Genomic DNA, 12,971 nt, shown 5'->3' on the forward strand with positions numbered 1-12,971 from the left:
ATTCATGTATGGTCACGCAGAGACAAAAGATTGAGCGTCCCAGTGTGTTGTAGTAGAAAGTGCCCTCACCTAGAACCTGTGAGTCCTGAACGCTAGTCTGGGTTCTGCCCTAAACTCACTTTGAGACTTGGAGTTACTTCGTTCCTCTGGGCCTCAGTTTCCTCATTTGTAAAATGGGCTCTTAGGTGGATGGTCTTTGGACTGTTCCCTGGTACAACCAGGTTTCAGAGAGGTCTGGTGATTGCTCTGTGCCCCCGATTCTATGACAACCAGGACAGTAGTTGGGGTTTGATCAGTTTGGTATGTTTGGGTACTACACAAGATTCCTTTTGAGAATAGGGTCTGCTACTTAAAACCTGCTCTGCTAGTTGCTTTCTAAGGATTCTTGCAACTCGAGCATTTTACAGCATGGGATTAGAAATCCAGGGGGCAATTCTGTGTTCTTGTCACAGCATCATTACAATGGCAGCTCACACAGTGTCCTCATTTTAAAGATGAGTAAAGTGAGGGGAAGGCGGGGGAGGGTTAAACTAGGAGTTTGGGATTAACATGTACAAACTACTATATGTAAAGCAGAGAACCAACAAGGACCTACTGTGCAGCACAGGGAAATCTACTCAATATTTTATAATAACCTATAAGGGAAAAGAATCTGAAAAGAATATATATGAATATGAAGGTGAATATATATATTAATATAAATATAGATAAATGAGTCACTTTGCTGTAAACCTGAAACTAACACAACATTGTAAATCAATTAGAATTCAATTTAAAAAAAATGACCAAAAAAAAAAAAAGAGCAAAATGAGACTCAAAGCAAAGGGCTCGAGCAGCAAAGTCCAAAGACCAGCCGCTGATGCCAAGACTCAACTTGTGTCCTGGGTTCCCTGCCTTCCAGGGCTCCACTGCTTTCACTCCATGTTTCTGCCTTTTGAAACTCTTGGACACTGCATTTTATAAAATGGGGCTGCCACAGGCTGGGTGAATTCAGTGTTCCCAATACGCTGCTCATCTTAAAATATCACCATCTTGCTGTGCTCACATCTCAGACACATTTATCATGAAAGAAGGGCACATAGACATCCAGCCTTCGCTTGACCTTTAAATTACCTCCCTCTCATCGGCGGTGGCTGATCAGCTGCTCTTTTGGAGAACAGGTGGGTCGACATGAGATTGATTGGTCTTCTCTGCAGGGGATGTGACTTGGCCCACTCCAACCCTCTGACCTGCAGAGGACCTCTGAGCTCTGGGAGCCTCAGCCAGAAACAAGAGCATGGATCAGTAAGGCAGGAGGAGGGGTCCTCTGTGCCTGGATCTAGGAGCAGGAGAGAATAGCTTCTGAAGACTCAGAAAGAAGGCCAGTATTTGGGACCTTGGACAAGTCCCTTGGTCTCTCCCTCCCTGGGATCCTAGGATGTTTTTGATAATCAATGAATGTCACTCACCATCTGGCTCTAAAAGGATCGAGTCACTGGCCACTGCACTTTCCGACGTTTAACACACCCTGAAAGGAGTTCAGGGAAGAGATCAGGAATGAGGCACTGTGCGCTCTGGGAAAACTGGCAGAACAGGTCTTCAGATAGTTAGATATTTTCAAGAGAAAATTTTATGAACCCGATTTCTTGCATCTTCCCATACTTAGAAAGACACTAAAATCATCAGCTGAGATATCTGTTCATCATGACTAGCAGGAACCTCCTACCAAGGTGTGTGCTTGATTGCACGTACCCCTTCTCCAAAATCACATCTATGCTGACCTCCCTCCTTGCCTCTTTGGAACAGTTTCTCAGGGCTATCTGAGAGACTGTCTCCCTGGCTATAGGCCTCAGTAAGTCCCCAGAGAAAACCGAAACTCACAGTTCTCACATTGTGTGTTTTTATTTCAGTCAACAGAAATTGGGTAAGTAGATAGAAACTCCGCAGCCCAGGATGCACCAATGCACCAGTGACTCAGAAGCCGTTGTGCTGTGGTACAAAAAGTATAAGCTTTGGATCTAGCAGACCTGGATTTGAATCTCAGACCTGGTGCTTGTAGGAAGGAAAGTGTTGAGGTAGTTGTGAAACCTTGGGCTGGTCACTAAACTCCTCTGTACCTCAGTTTCTTCATCTAGAAAAAGGAAATAATAATGCCAACTTGCAGGATTATCATAAGGGTTAGGATCATCAATTTGCCTGGTGCCTGTCTTATAATAGGTGCTCAAAATAATAGTTTGTGTTATTATTATTTTTTTAAAATTAATTAAGTTTATTTTTGGCTGTGTTGGGTCTTTGTTGCTGCGCTCGGGCTTTCTCTAGTTGTGGTGAGCAGGGGCTGCTCTTTGTTGTGGTGCACGGGCTTCTCATTGCAGTGGCTTCTCTTATTGCGGAGCACGGGTTCTAGGTGCGCGGGCTTCAGTAGTTGAGGCACACAGGCTCGGTAGTTGTGGCTCGCAGGCTCTAGAGCGCAGGCTCAGTAGTTGTGGTGCATGGGCTTAGTTGCTGCACGGCATGTGGGATCTTCCCAGACCAGGGCTCGAACCTGTGTCCCTTGCAATGGCAGGCGGATTCTTAACCACTGCACCACCAAGGAAGTCCTACTTTGTGTTATTGATAGGAGAATGTTTTATGAAATAAAGACCTAAGGGCTTATGAGAGATGATGATTATTTTATTGGCTAACAGGAGGTCTATTCCTATTGGACCAACTGATAACAATTAGTTACCTCACAAAGAAAGAAGAATTTGGAATGGGACAGGACACATGAGTTTCCTTGGGTTTTGTCTGTGGGTTCTGTTTGGTTGCATTCGGCTATGAAACAACCAATTGTTGACCAGTGGAGCTGAGTTACACACTGGCTAAAGAAGTCCACTTTGAAAAAAGCTTATAGAGGTCTTAGTTTTCTGGGAGCAAGCGCATCAGAAGCCAATGTGTGACCGGGCTGCCAATACAGATAATAGGCTCTTGGAGTGCATTAAGAGAAGTAGCAAGCCTACAGTGAAGGAGGAGATGGCCGGGATACGCTTAGAAATCTGGGTTCCGTTCTCTGAGAGTCTCATTGTCAAACTTAAGTGTGTCCTGAAGAAGGTGATTAAGATAGGAAGGGTCTGGAGAACTTGCCAAGTAGGGAACAAGGACAAGGATGGGAGATTTTTATCCTGGAGAAGACAAGTGTCAGTGTGATCCATTTAAATCCCTGAAGGGCTGCCTTGGGGAACAGGGAGATGTTTGGTTCTGTGGGACACCAGGGTCACAGGGTTGGGGGGTGGGGGAAAGGCAGAGTCAGTGCTTTTTGCACAAAGTTTTCAAGAAGGCATATTCAGTTCAATTTAAAAAGATACCTTGTAGCAGAAAGGCACCTTGTAGCAAAAAGACATCTACCATGGAATTGGGCCACATTCTGAGGTAGCGTGTACCAGAGGCCAGCCATAGTGAGGCAGGGTGATGTGGAGGTCGTGAGGACAAGATTTGATGTCAGATCTGGGTTCAGATCCTGACACGGTCATTTACTGTGTGGGCAAGGAAGCAAACCTCTCTAGATGTAGTTTCCTTAGCAATAAAATGGAGATAGTGTCTAAATTCCTGGGTTGTGAGGATTAAATGAGCTAATACACGGAAAACCCTTAACAGTTGCTGTTCCTATCATTTTGGTTACTTATGGCGGATGTTCTGCTGGCCGGGTTTCTTTCCCGCTCCTCATTCTTGGGATTCTATGAGTAAACAGGCCACTGCTTTTTCTCCTTCATTGTTCTCCACTTGCAACCAGTTGCTGTTTCACTGTGTTGTGTTAATAACATAATTCTAGAGAAAGCTGGCCTGATGTGATTGTTTATTAGCGCTTCTTCCTCATTAATTTATATCTTTTTCCCCAGCTGATGAGCATTTTTTGCTTAGAAGTTCATTACTTCTCCCCCCCCATTCCAGCAATGCAATTTAAACAACATTAATCCGGTATTTAGCGAGAAAATGGGGTTTTATAATGGGAAACACTCAGTTTGAGAGGTAATCTTCTTTTTCTCTTTTTTTTTTTTAATTTTTATTTTTTGATCATGCTGCGCGGCATGTGGGATCTTAGTTCCCCAACCAGGGATCCCCGCACCCCCTGCATTGGAAGCGGGGAGTCTTAACCACTGGACTGCCAGGGAAGTCCTTTCTTTTTTTCTTCTTAAATAACATTAAAAAAAAATCTTAAGTTAATGACGAATCACCACCAATTGTCTTGGAGGAAGGTTGCAGAGGGGATAACAGATGAGGGTTCTGGAATTTTAGAGCCAGACATACTCTCCTCTAGCCCCTCATCTTATATGAGGAACTCGGGCCTCAGGGAGAATGAATTATGGGCTCCTGGCCACCAAAGGGTAAACAGCAGAGATGCTGGGGTGTGAATCTCTTCCCACTGTACCGAGCTGCGTTTCCTTTGCTGCGGGGGCTGCAGGCTTGAATCCTCTTCTTCTGCTGTGTAGCCTGCACTTAGCAAGTATTTTAACTTCACTGAAGCTCAGCTTTTTAAATTTATAAACTGTCCATGTGGTAGTAGTTTCTTCCTTGTAAGTATTATGGGTAGGATGATCTAAGTAAAGCCATTACACCATTGCTGGTAACTAGAAGGTATGGAAAGAGTATTTCTTAAATGAAGGGATAACAAGTTCAGGTTGTTACTGTTGATAGTGGTTATTTACCTGAGTGCTTCCCAGATGCCAGGCCTTTGCTGAGTCCTCCATACAACCCTGGGAGGTAGGTATTATAATATGTCTCTACTGTCAAGAGAACTCTGCAACTTGTGTTATTTCCCCATCCCTGCCTTGTTCGTTGCTCTCCACCCCCATCCATTCCTACCGGACTAAACAGTGACACCCTTACGATGGAGAGTTATTAGGGATCTGTTTCAGAACAGCAGAGGCAGCTCCTGGGGAGTTGCCTCTTATTCCACACAGTCAGGGGCGGAGGCATCTCACAATACAGGGTGGGGCTTGTCAGCAGTGAGAAGCAAAGGAAAGCGGGGTGACTCACCTTGGGTCCAGGAGGAGGAATCTGACTAATCATCCCTTACACCAGTGGGTCTCAACCGGGGACAGTTCCGCCCCCCCCCCCACAGGTGACATTTGGCAATGGTCTGAGACTTTTTGTTGTCACAGCTGGCAAAGGGGGGTGGTATGAGTGTGCTACTGGTATCTCGTGGGGAGAGACAAGGGATGCTGCTAAATACTGTAAAGAGCACAGGGCAGCCTCCACAGCAAAGAATGATCCAGCCCCAAATGCCACTAGGGCGAAGGTTGAGCTCCACTGCCCATACCCATCCAGTGATTTGATCTTCGTAACACATCGTGAAGCTGGATGAAAGGGAGCTGATCCTTAATAAGGGTAAAGGGCCCTCTTTTGTGCCAGGCATTGAATTAGGCTAGAGTTGGGAAAATAGATTTTAATCTGCGTGCCAACTTGATCAGTTGGTAGGGGCTTCTTGGATCGCTCTAGGGACAAGGATTCTGAGGCTCAGCAGGAAGGCTCCCAGCTCTGCCACTTTTCATCCATGTAGCACTGGGCAGTTACTTAACTTTTCTATGCCTTAGTTTTCATATTTATAAAATGCCAGTGATAATAGCATCTCCCTCACTGGGTTGTCAGAGGATTAAATTAATATTCCTGGGCTTCCCTGGTGGCGCAGTGGTTGAGAGTCCGCCTGCCGATGCAGGGGAAACGGGTTCGTGCCCCGGTCTGGGAGGATCCCACATGCCACGGAGCGGCTGGGCCCGTGAGTCATGGCCGCTGAGCCTGCGCATCCGGAGCCTGTGCTCCGCAACGGGAGAGGCCACAACAGTGAGAGGCCCGTGTACCGCAAAAAAAAAATAATAAAAAATAAAAAAGAAATTAATATTCCTAATATACAACACGATGGCACGCTGTTACCATCATCATCACCTTCACTATCAGGGACATAATCTTGCCATATATTTACCATCCTTGTTGTACTCAAATGATATACAATCTCTTAAGTACGCAAGACATGTATAATTGGTCCCATTTTTTAGGATGAGAAAATTGCATTGCAAGCTGGTTAGAGCGTTCAGAGAGATGATTCCAAGTGTTAAAATATAGAGGCGAGCCTTTACAGAGAGTGTCATCTTAATTCATGAAATGTTTTGTCAACCAGTGTTATCCTTTGCCCAACTCTGAAATGTCTGTACAGATCCTCAGGGGCTGATCTTTACTGCACGTTTGTACTGTTCAGGTTGGTGTGAGCTGTGTTCCTGTCGTTAGGCAATAAAGGGCACTTTGGCGCTTACTGATCTGAGCTGCCCGTGGGGCTTCCAGAACAAGAGCAAAGTGGAATCACTGAGACCACAGGTGATAGCGGCACCTCTGGCTCACATATGGGCAGCCCACATATGGTATTATTTTGTTTGTCTCTCTCCATTTTTCTTAAATTTACGACTTCAAATTTTCTTTGCTTTCAAAAACTAAGTGAGACAGAAATTTCTTTTTTAAAAAAACTTTTAGCCCGCCGCCGCCACTACTGTAGCATTCAGGGCCCCTCAATGCAGGCGGCGGAGGCGGAGGCCGTGGCGGAGGGATGGCCGACGCAACAAACCCGAGGTGCTTAAGGCTGCTGGCGACGACAGACAGCATCCGCAGCCTGCGGAGCCGCCGGGGAAAACCTCACCCGCCCGAGCAGGAGAAGCAGTCGCCGCAGCACAGCGGCAGCTCCAATGGCGTTAAAATGGAGAATGATGAATCAAAGAAGAGAAACCTGAATTAAAAGAAAAATCTACAGGAAATAAGAGGGTCAATGGATTTCATCCTCATTCAAAAGACAAGAATTCAGGCACTGGAGAAAGGAAGGGTCCAAATCGTAACAGAGTTTTTATTAGCAACATCCCATATGACATGAAATGGCAAACCATTAAAGATCTAATAAGAGGAAAAGTTGGGTCAGGTTACATACGTGGAGCTCTTTAAGGATGCGGAAGGAAAATCAAGGGGTTGTGGTGTGGTTGAATTCAAAGATGAAGAATTTGTCAAGAAAGCACTAGAAACTATGAACAAATACTTAGTGGAAGACCCTTGAATATCAAAGAGGATCCTGATGGAGCAAATGCTCGTAGGGCATTGCCACTGACAGGGGGATCATTTCCAGGAGGACATGTACCCAACATGGGATCAGGATTGATGAATTTACCACCTTCCATTCTCAATAATCCAAACGTTCCTCCTGAGGTTATCAGTAATTTGCAGGCTGGGAGACTTGGTTCCACAATTTTTGTTGCTTGGTTCCACAATTTGTTGCTTCAAAGTTGGTTGGAAGGAGCCAAAGGAAGTGTTCAGCGTAGCTGGAACTGTAAAGCGGGCAGATATTAAAGAAGACAAAGATGGCAAGAGCAGAGGAATGGGCACAGTCACTTCTGAACAGGCAATTGAAGCAGTTCAAGCAATTTCTATGTTCAATGGGCAGGTTTTGTTTGATAGACCTATGCCTGTGAAAATGGATGACAAGTCTGTCCCTCATGAAGGCTACCGTTCATATGATAGTAAAACACCACAATTACCACGTGGTCTTGGAGGCCCTGGAATGGGACTTGGTCCATGTGGACAGCCTATTAGTGCCAGACAGTTGAACGTAGGTGGTGGAATGGGAAATTTAGGTCCAAGTGGTATGGGAAAGGATGGTTCAGGTTTTGAAGGAATGAATAGAACTGGAGGAGGAATTGGGTTTGGTGGTCTGGAAGCAATGAATAGCATGGGAGGATTTGGAGGAGTTAGTCAAATGGGAGAGCTATACCGTGGTGCGATGACTAGTAGCATGGAGAGAGATTTTGGACGTGGTGATATTGGAATAAATCAAGGCTTTGGAGATTCCTTTGGTAGCCTTGGTGGTGGAATGGGTGGCATGAACAGTGTGACTGGAGGAATGGGGATGGGACTGGATCAGATGAGTTCCAGCTTTGACAGAATGGGACCAGGTATAGGAGCTGTCCTGGAAAGGACTATCAATATGGATCAAAGATTTTTATCAGGTCCAATGGGAAGTGGAATGAGAGACAGAATAGGCTCCAAAGGCAGCCAGATATTTGTCAGAAATGTCATGTAATGTTTGCAGAAATAAAAATGGAGAATGGAAGGTCAAAAGGCTGTGGAACGGTCAGATCTGACTCCCCAGGATCAGCTGAAAAAGGCTGCAGAATAATGAATGGCATAAAAATCACTGGCAGAGAAATTGATGTTCTCTTGGATCATAATGCATAATTTGAAACCACGGTTGGAACATTCTTACATCTGTTTTGCTGAATCTCTTAGTAAAAGTCATTTTTTTAAGTAATACTGTATGCTTACAAAAGTTGTAAAAATGTACTTTTAAAACTCCCACCAGCTTTTAACAGTATAGTGTTAAATATACTCTGATTTTTGTTAATCTCAAGTTTGGATTTTTAAAGACAGCAAGTCTGGTCGTTCAGTTTAAATGAATGGTTGTACTATTTTTAATGAAATAAGCCATTTTCATGTTGTTTTCAGTTCTACGTAGTGGGATTTGTTTGTTCAAGTGTCCCCAGCTTTTATCAACGTATTGTAAGGTAAAACATAGGTGGTTTTTTCAAACCTTCTGTTTAATATATGTAATTGTTCTTGAAAAGCAAGGGCTCAGACAAATTAGGATATGATCTTGGTTGGTTTTAAATTACTTTTTGTTGGTGATAAAGAATTATTGTAAGTTTTAGATTCTAAAGTTCAGAATATTTTTCATTTGACTTAAATGAAGAAATGGAGTTTTCTTTCTCTGCCCTTCCCCATCATTCACATTTTCCACATAACACTATTAACATTAACCGCCACAGCCCCTTATTTTATTATTTCCAATAATTCCAAGTTCATATAGAACTGATAATGTTGCAATCCCCAAGTATAGTAATAGGCAGATTACTCCCAACTTTCTGTCTAGTTTCCAGCCATTAAGATGAACTGCTAAGAAAAGAAAAATAATTGAAATGTTGAGAAAGATGGTTATGTAAGTTAGTCCTCCACTGTTCACTTCTACAGGAGCAGATGCATTTATAAATGCAGTTTTAATAAACCATGGAACTCCTAGGCACAGCATATCGAACACGTTGGATCCCACAGTGGTAGACATAGCCATATCTCCTTTGCCTGCAAAAAAAGCATGTTGTTAAAATATGCATACCAATACTGTATTTTATTAATAAGCTTCATAAGAATAAACACTGGATACTTCTTCCGTTTGTTTTGGAAAATTGTTGTGTCAGAGCAAAAGTTACTGAGTTTGTATTTTTGAATTTTGGGGGGGGTTAGTGTTTGAAGTCTTAACATTTATTTATCCAATAATTATCTATTTATTAAACCATTTTTCAATAAGATATGTAGATTACTTGTTGTTTTTCATCGTAACGTGGTTAATTATGATTTACTGCACATTTCAGATGAATATTATTTGGGGGTTTAGATTCAGTGAAATTAATCTGCTATTAAATAGTAAATCCTTCCTCTTGAGTCACTCCTTTTTTTTTACTTCAAAGTATGTTACTGAGGAAATAAATATTTTAAAGTTACCTTTGCTCAGTGTATTTCAGCCAGGCTTTTAAGAATGGACATTGCAGTTTGACAGACCTACTTCTTACCTTTTCTTAGAACAAACACACTTGCGATCGTGTCTGGTACGCTTGTTCCTGCTGCTAATAAAGTAAGACACATTACTGTATCTGGAATTTCTAATGTTTCCCCTGTAATAAACATAGATATTACAAGTTCCAAATCTTATAGATTCACTAACTGTTCTCGGCAGATATTTCTTTCCTGAAAAAGAAAATAGGCATATTTAGATTTCAGAACCAAGATGTACTTACTTAGATTTTAGCTAGCAAAATATTTGAATAATATTGGTGAATTGGTAACCCGAGTAGCACAGATTTTTAATGGCAGATATTGTTATTTGATACACAAAATTCTACCAAGGAGTAATTTCCCTACCTGCTATGCTTACAGAAGTTTTGGATGTCCACTGTTATCAAGGCTGTTGCTTAAAATACGCTAATGAGATTGGTCATTTTCTCTTTTCCTTTTTAAAAACATTTCCTAAAGAGGTCAGATTTAAGCAAATTATTTATAGCTGTTTTTAAGCTGTAAATGTGTTAACATGGTATGCATTTTTAAAGTCGCACTTTAGTGACAGACCTTAGTTTAGTGTTTTCTTTGGGAAATCATAAATCTGAGGAAAACAAAATAGGATTCTGCTTGAGTCTTTCTATCTTTATGGTCCTAGTTTAATACTTCTGTTAAATCTGATGTCAGTTCAACATTTTTAATAAACATATTCATTTTGGGAAACAGAACTAGAGGGAAGTTTAAAAAAAAGTAAATGTAGCTGCTCTTAATATTGTAATTGAAAACTTACTTTAGAATTTTTTTCTTAAAATGTTAATTAAAAGAACTTCAAGTAGCATGTTTATTGCATGCTTATATGTTGATATTGGAATTGCAGTTGGTTGTTAATTTTGTTACTGGTTTGCCAGAGTTCATATGTACATAAATAACACTAATATTTATCAAAAATTTTTTTAAAATTTTATATTGGAGTTTAGTTGATTAACTGTTGTGTTAGTTTCAGGTGTACAGCAAAGTGATTCAGTTATACATATACATGTATCTATTCTTTTTCAGATTCTTTTCCCATTTAGGTTATTGCAGAATATTGAGCAGAGTTCCTTGTGCTATACAGTAGGTCCTTGTTGGTTATCTATTTTATATGAGTAGTGTGTATATGTCAATCCCAAACTCCCAATATATCCCTCCCCCCCCAGCTTTCCCCTTTGGTAAGCATAAGTTTGTTTTCTAAGTCTGTGAGTGTGTGTCAGTTTTGTAAATAAGTTCATTTGTATCATTTTTTTGAGATTCTGCACGTAAGCAATATCATATACTTGTCTTTCTCTGTCTGACTTACTTCACTTTAGTATGATAATCTCCACATCCATCCATGTTGCTGCAAATAGCATTATTTCCTTCCTTTTTAATGGCTGAGTAATATTCCATTGTATATATGTACCACATCTTCTTTATCCATTTATCTGTCAGTGGACATTTAGGTTGCTTCCATGTCTTGGCTATTGTGAATAGTGCTGCTGTGAACGTTGGGGTGCATGTATCCTTTTGAACCATGTTTTTCTCTGGATATATGCCCAGGAGTAGGATTGCTGGATCATATGGTAGCTCTATTTTTAGTTTTTTAAGGAACCTCCATACTGTTCTCTGTAGTGGCTGTACCAATTTACATTCCCACCAACAGAGTAGGAGGGTTTCCTTTTCTCCACACCCTCTCCAGCATTTATTGCTTGTAGATTTTTTGATGATGACCATTCTGTCTTGTGTGAGGTGATATCTCATTGTAGTTTTGATTTGCATTTCTCTAATAATTAGCTATGTTGAGCATCTTTTCATGTTGCTGTTGCCCATCTGTATGTCTTCTTTAGAAAAATGTCTATTTAGGTCCTCTGTCCATTTTTTTTTTAAATACTACTCTTTATTTATTTATTTATTTTTGGCTGCTTTTGGGTCTTCATTGATGCACACAAGCTTTCTCTAGTTGCGGTGAGCGGGGGCTACTGTTCATTGTGGGGTGTGGGCTTCTCATTGCAGTGGCTTCTCTTGTTGTGGAGCACGGGCTCTAGGCATGTGGGCTTCAGTAGTTACAACACGCGGGCTCAGTAGTTGCGGCATGCAGGCCCTAGAGTGCAGGCTCAGTAGTTGTGGTGCATGGGCTTAGTTGCCCTGCGGCATGTGGGATCTTCCTGGACCAGGGATCGAACCTGTGTCCCCTGCATTGGCAGGCAGATTCTTAACCACTGTGCCACCAGGGAAGTCCCCTGTCCATTCTTTTGATTGGGTTGTTTGTTGTCTCTCTCAATTTTTAAAATTTGAATTTGTGGTCAACATTTAAAAATCAAAAGATAGCTAATAAAAATGTAAAGTTCCAGTGTCTTTGAAAATGAGAATATCTGGTTATACTCAGCCCACATTACTGCATGGTAAAAATTGGCTGGGGTAGCCTCTCTCCTCCCTTCAGTCGCTGGACTTGCTAGTTTCCCCCACTCCCCACCAGGCCTCAGTGTGTTCTCAACACTGAGACTGAGTGGCAGCTGCTATCTGTTCACTCACACTTGGTCTGCTTTACTTGTTTCCATTGCCTACCTGGTTCTGCAGACTTTGGAATTGGCAGCTGTTTGCACAGAGCTGATTATACTCCTTACGTTCAAAGGATGTGTTGACCTTTGCTACCCGTGAGGAAGTCAGGGCAGGGATTATTGTGCCCATTTTCCAGATTGGAAAACTGAGGCCCAAAGTTAAACAAGTTGCCCAGGATCACATAGCAACTTTAGTGCTGAGATGGGAGTAGTTTTATGGATGCTTAAGCTTTGCATTTGGTTTGTAATTTTTGACTATGAGAACACGGAGACATTTAATTTTTTCCCACTGTCCTCTGGTCCCACAACTATAAAAAGAGAATACTGGTTTAGATTAGTACTTTCCAGACTTCGTGGATTTCTAAAATTCCCAAAAAATTGGGGTACCCAAACACAGGGTTGTCAACATTGGTATCAACTTACAAAACAAAACCCCAAACATTTGCTACCACCACTATTTCATAAAAGAAGGGATAAATAATAACTATAAAAGACGGAAGAACATAGTCTCAGAATAAAGGGGGTTTCTTTCATCAAAGTGTCTATGCATATGTACACATATTATTAAACATTTCCTTAATTTTCCATTTCACCATGGCAGATAGAGGTACTAGTTTTGGGGGAGTGGCTGGCTTGGGAGATCTTTAAGGTTATGCCTAGCTTACTCATTCTAGATCTTTTTTTTTTCCAGTGCTGTAGTGAGAGCCAGTTCACCAAGCCAGCCCCCAAATATACATCAGAATATCTGCAGTGTCCTGGGCAGTTATTTGGGCACATGCCCTTCTGGTTTCTCTTCTGTTCCTGTTTCCAGAT

At 41.9% G+C, this 12,971-nt stretch overlaps 1 pseudogene; it reads left to right on the forward strand.

Moving 5' to 3' along the window:
* The first annotated feature begins 6,679 nt into the window (after positions 1-6,679).
* On the forward strand, positions 6,680-8,516 carry LOC115840794 (myelin expression factor 2 pseudogene; annotated as a pseudogene).
* The last annotated feature ends 4,455 nt before the right edge of the window (positions 8,517-12,971 follow it).

This window comes from Globicephala melas, chromosome 3 (assembly GCF_963455315.2).
Source record: "Globicephala melas chromosome 3, mGloMel1.2, whole genome shotgun sequence".
Classification (NCBI taxonomy): Eukaryota; Metazoa; Chordata; class Mammalia; order Artiodactyla; family Delphinidae; genus Globicephala; species Globicephala melas.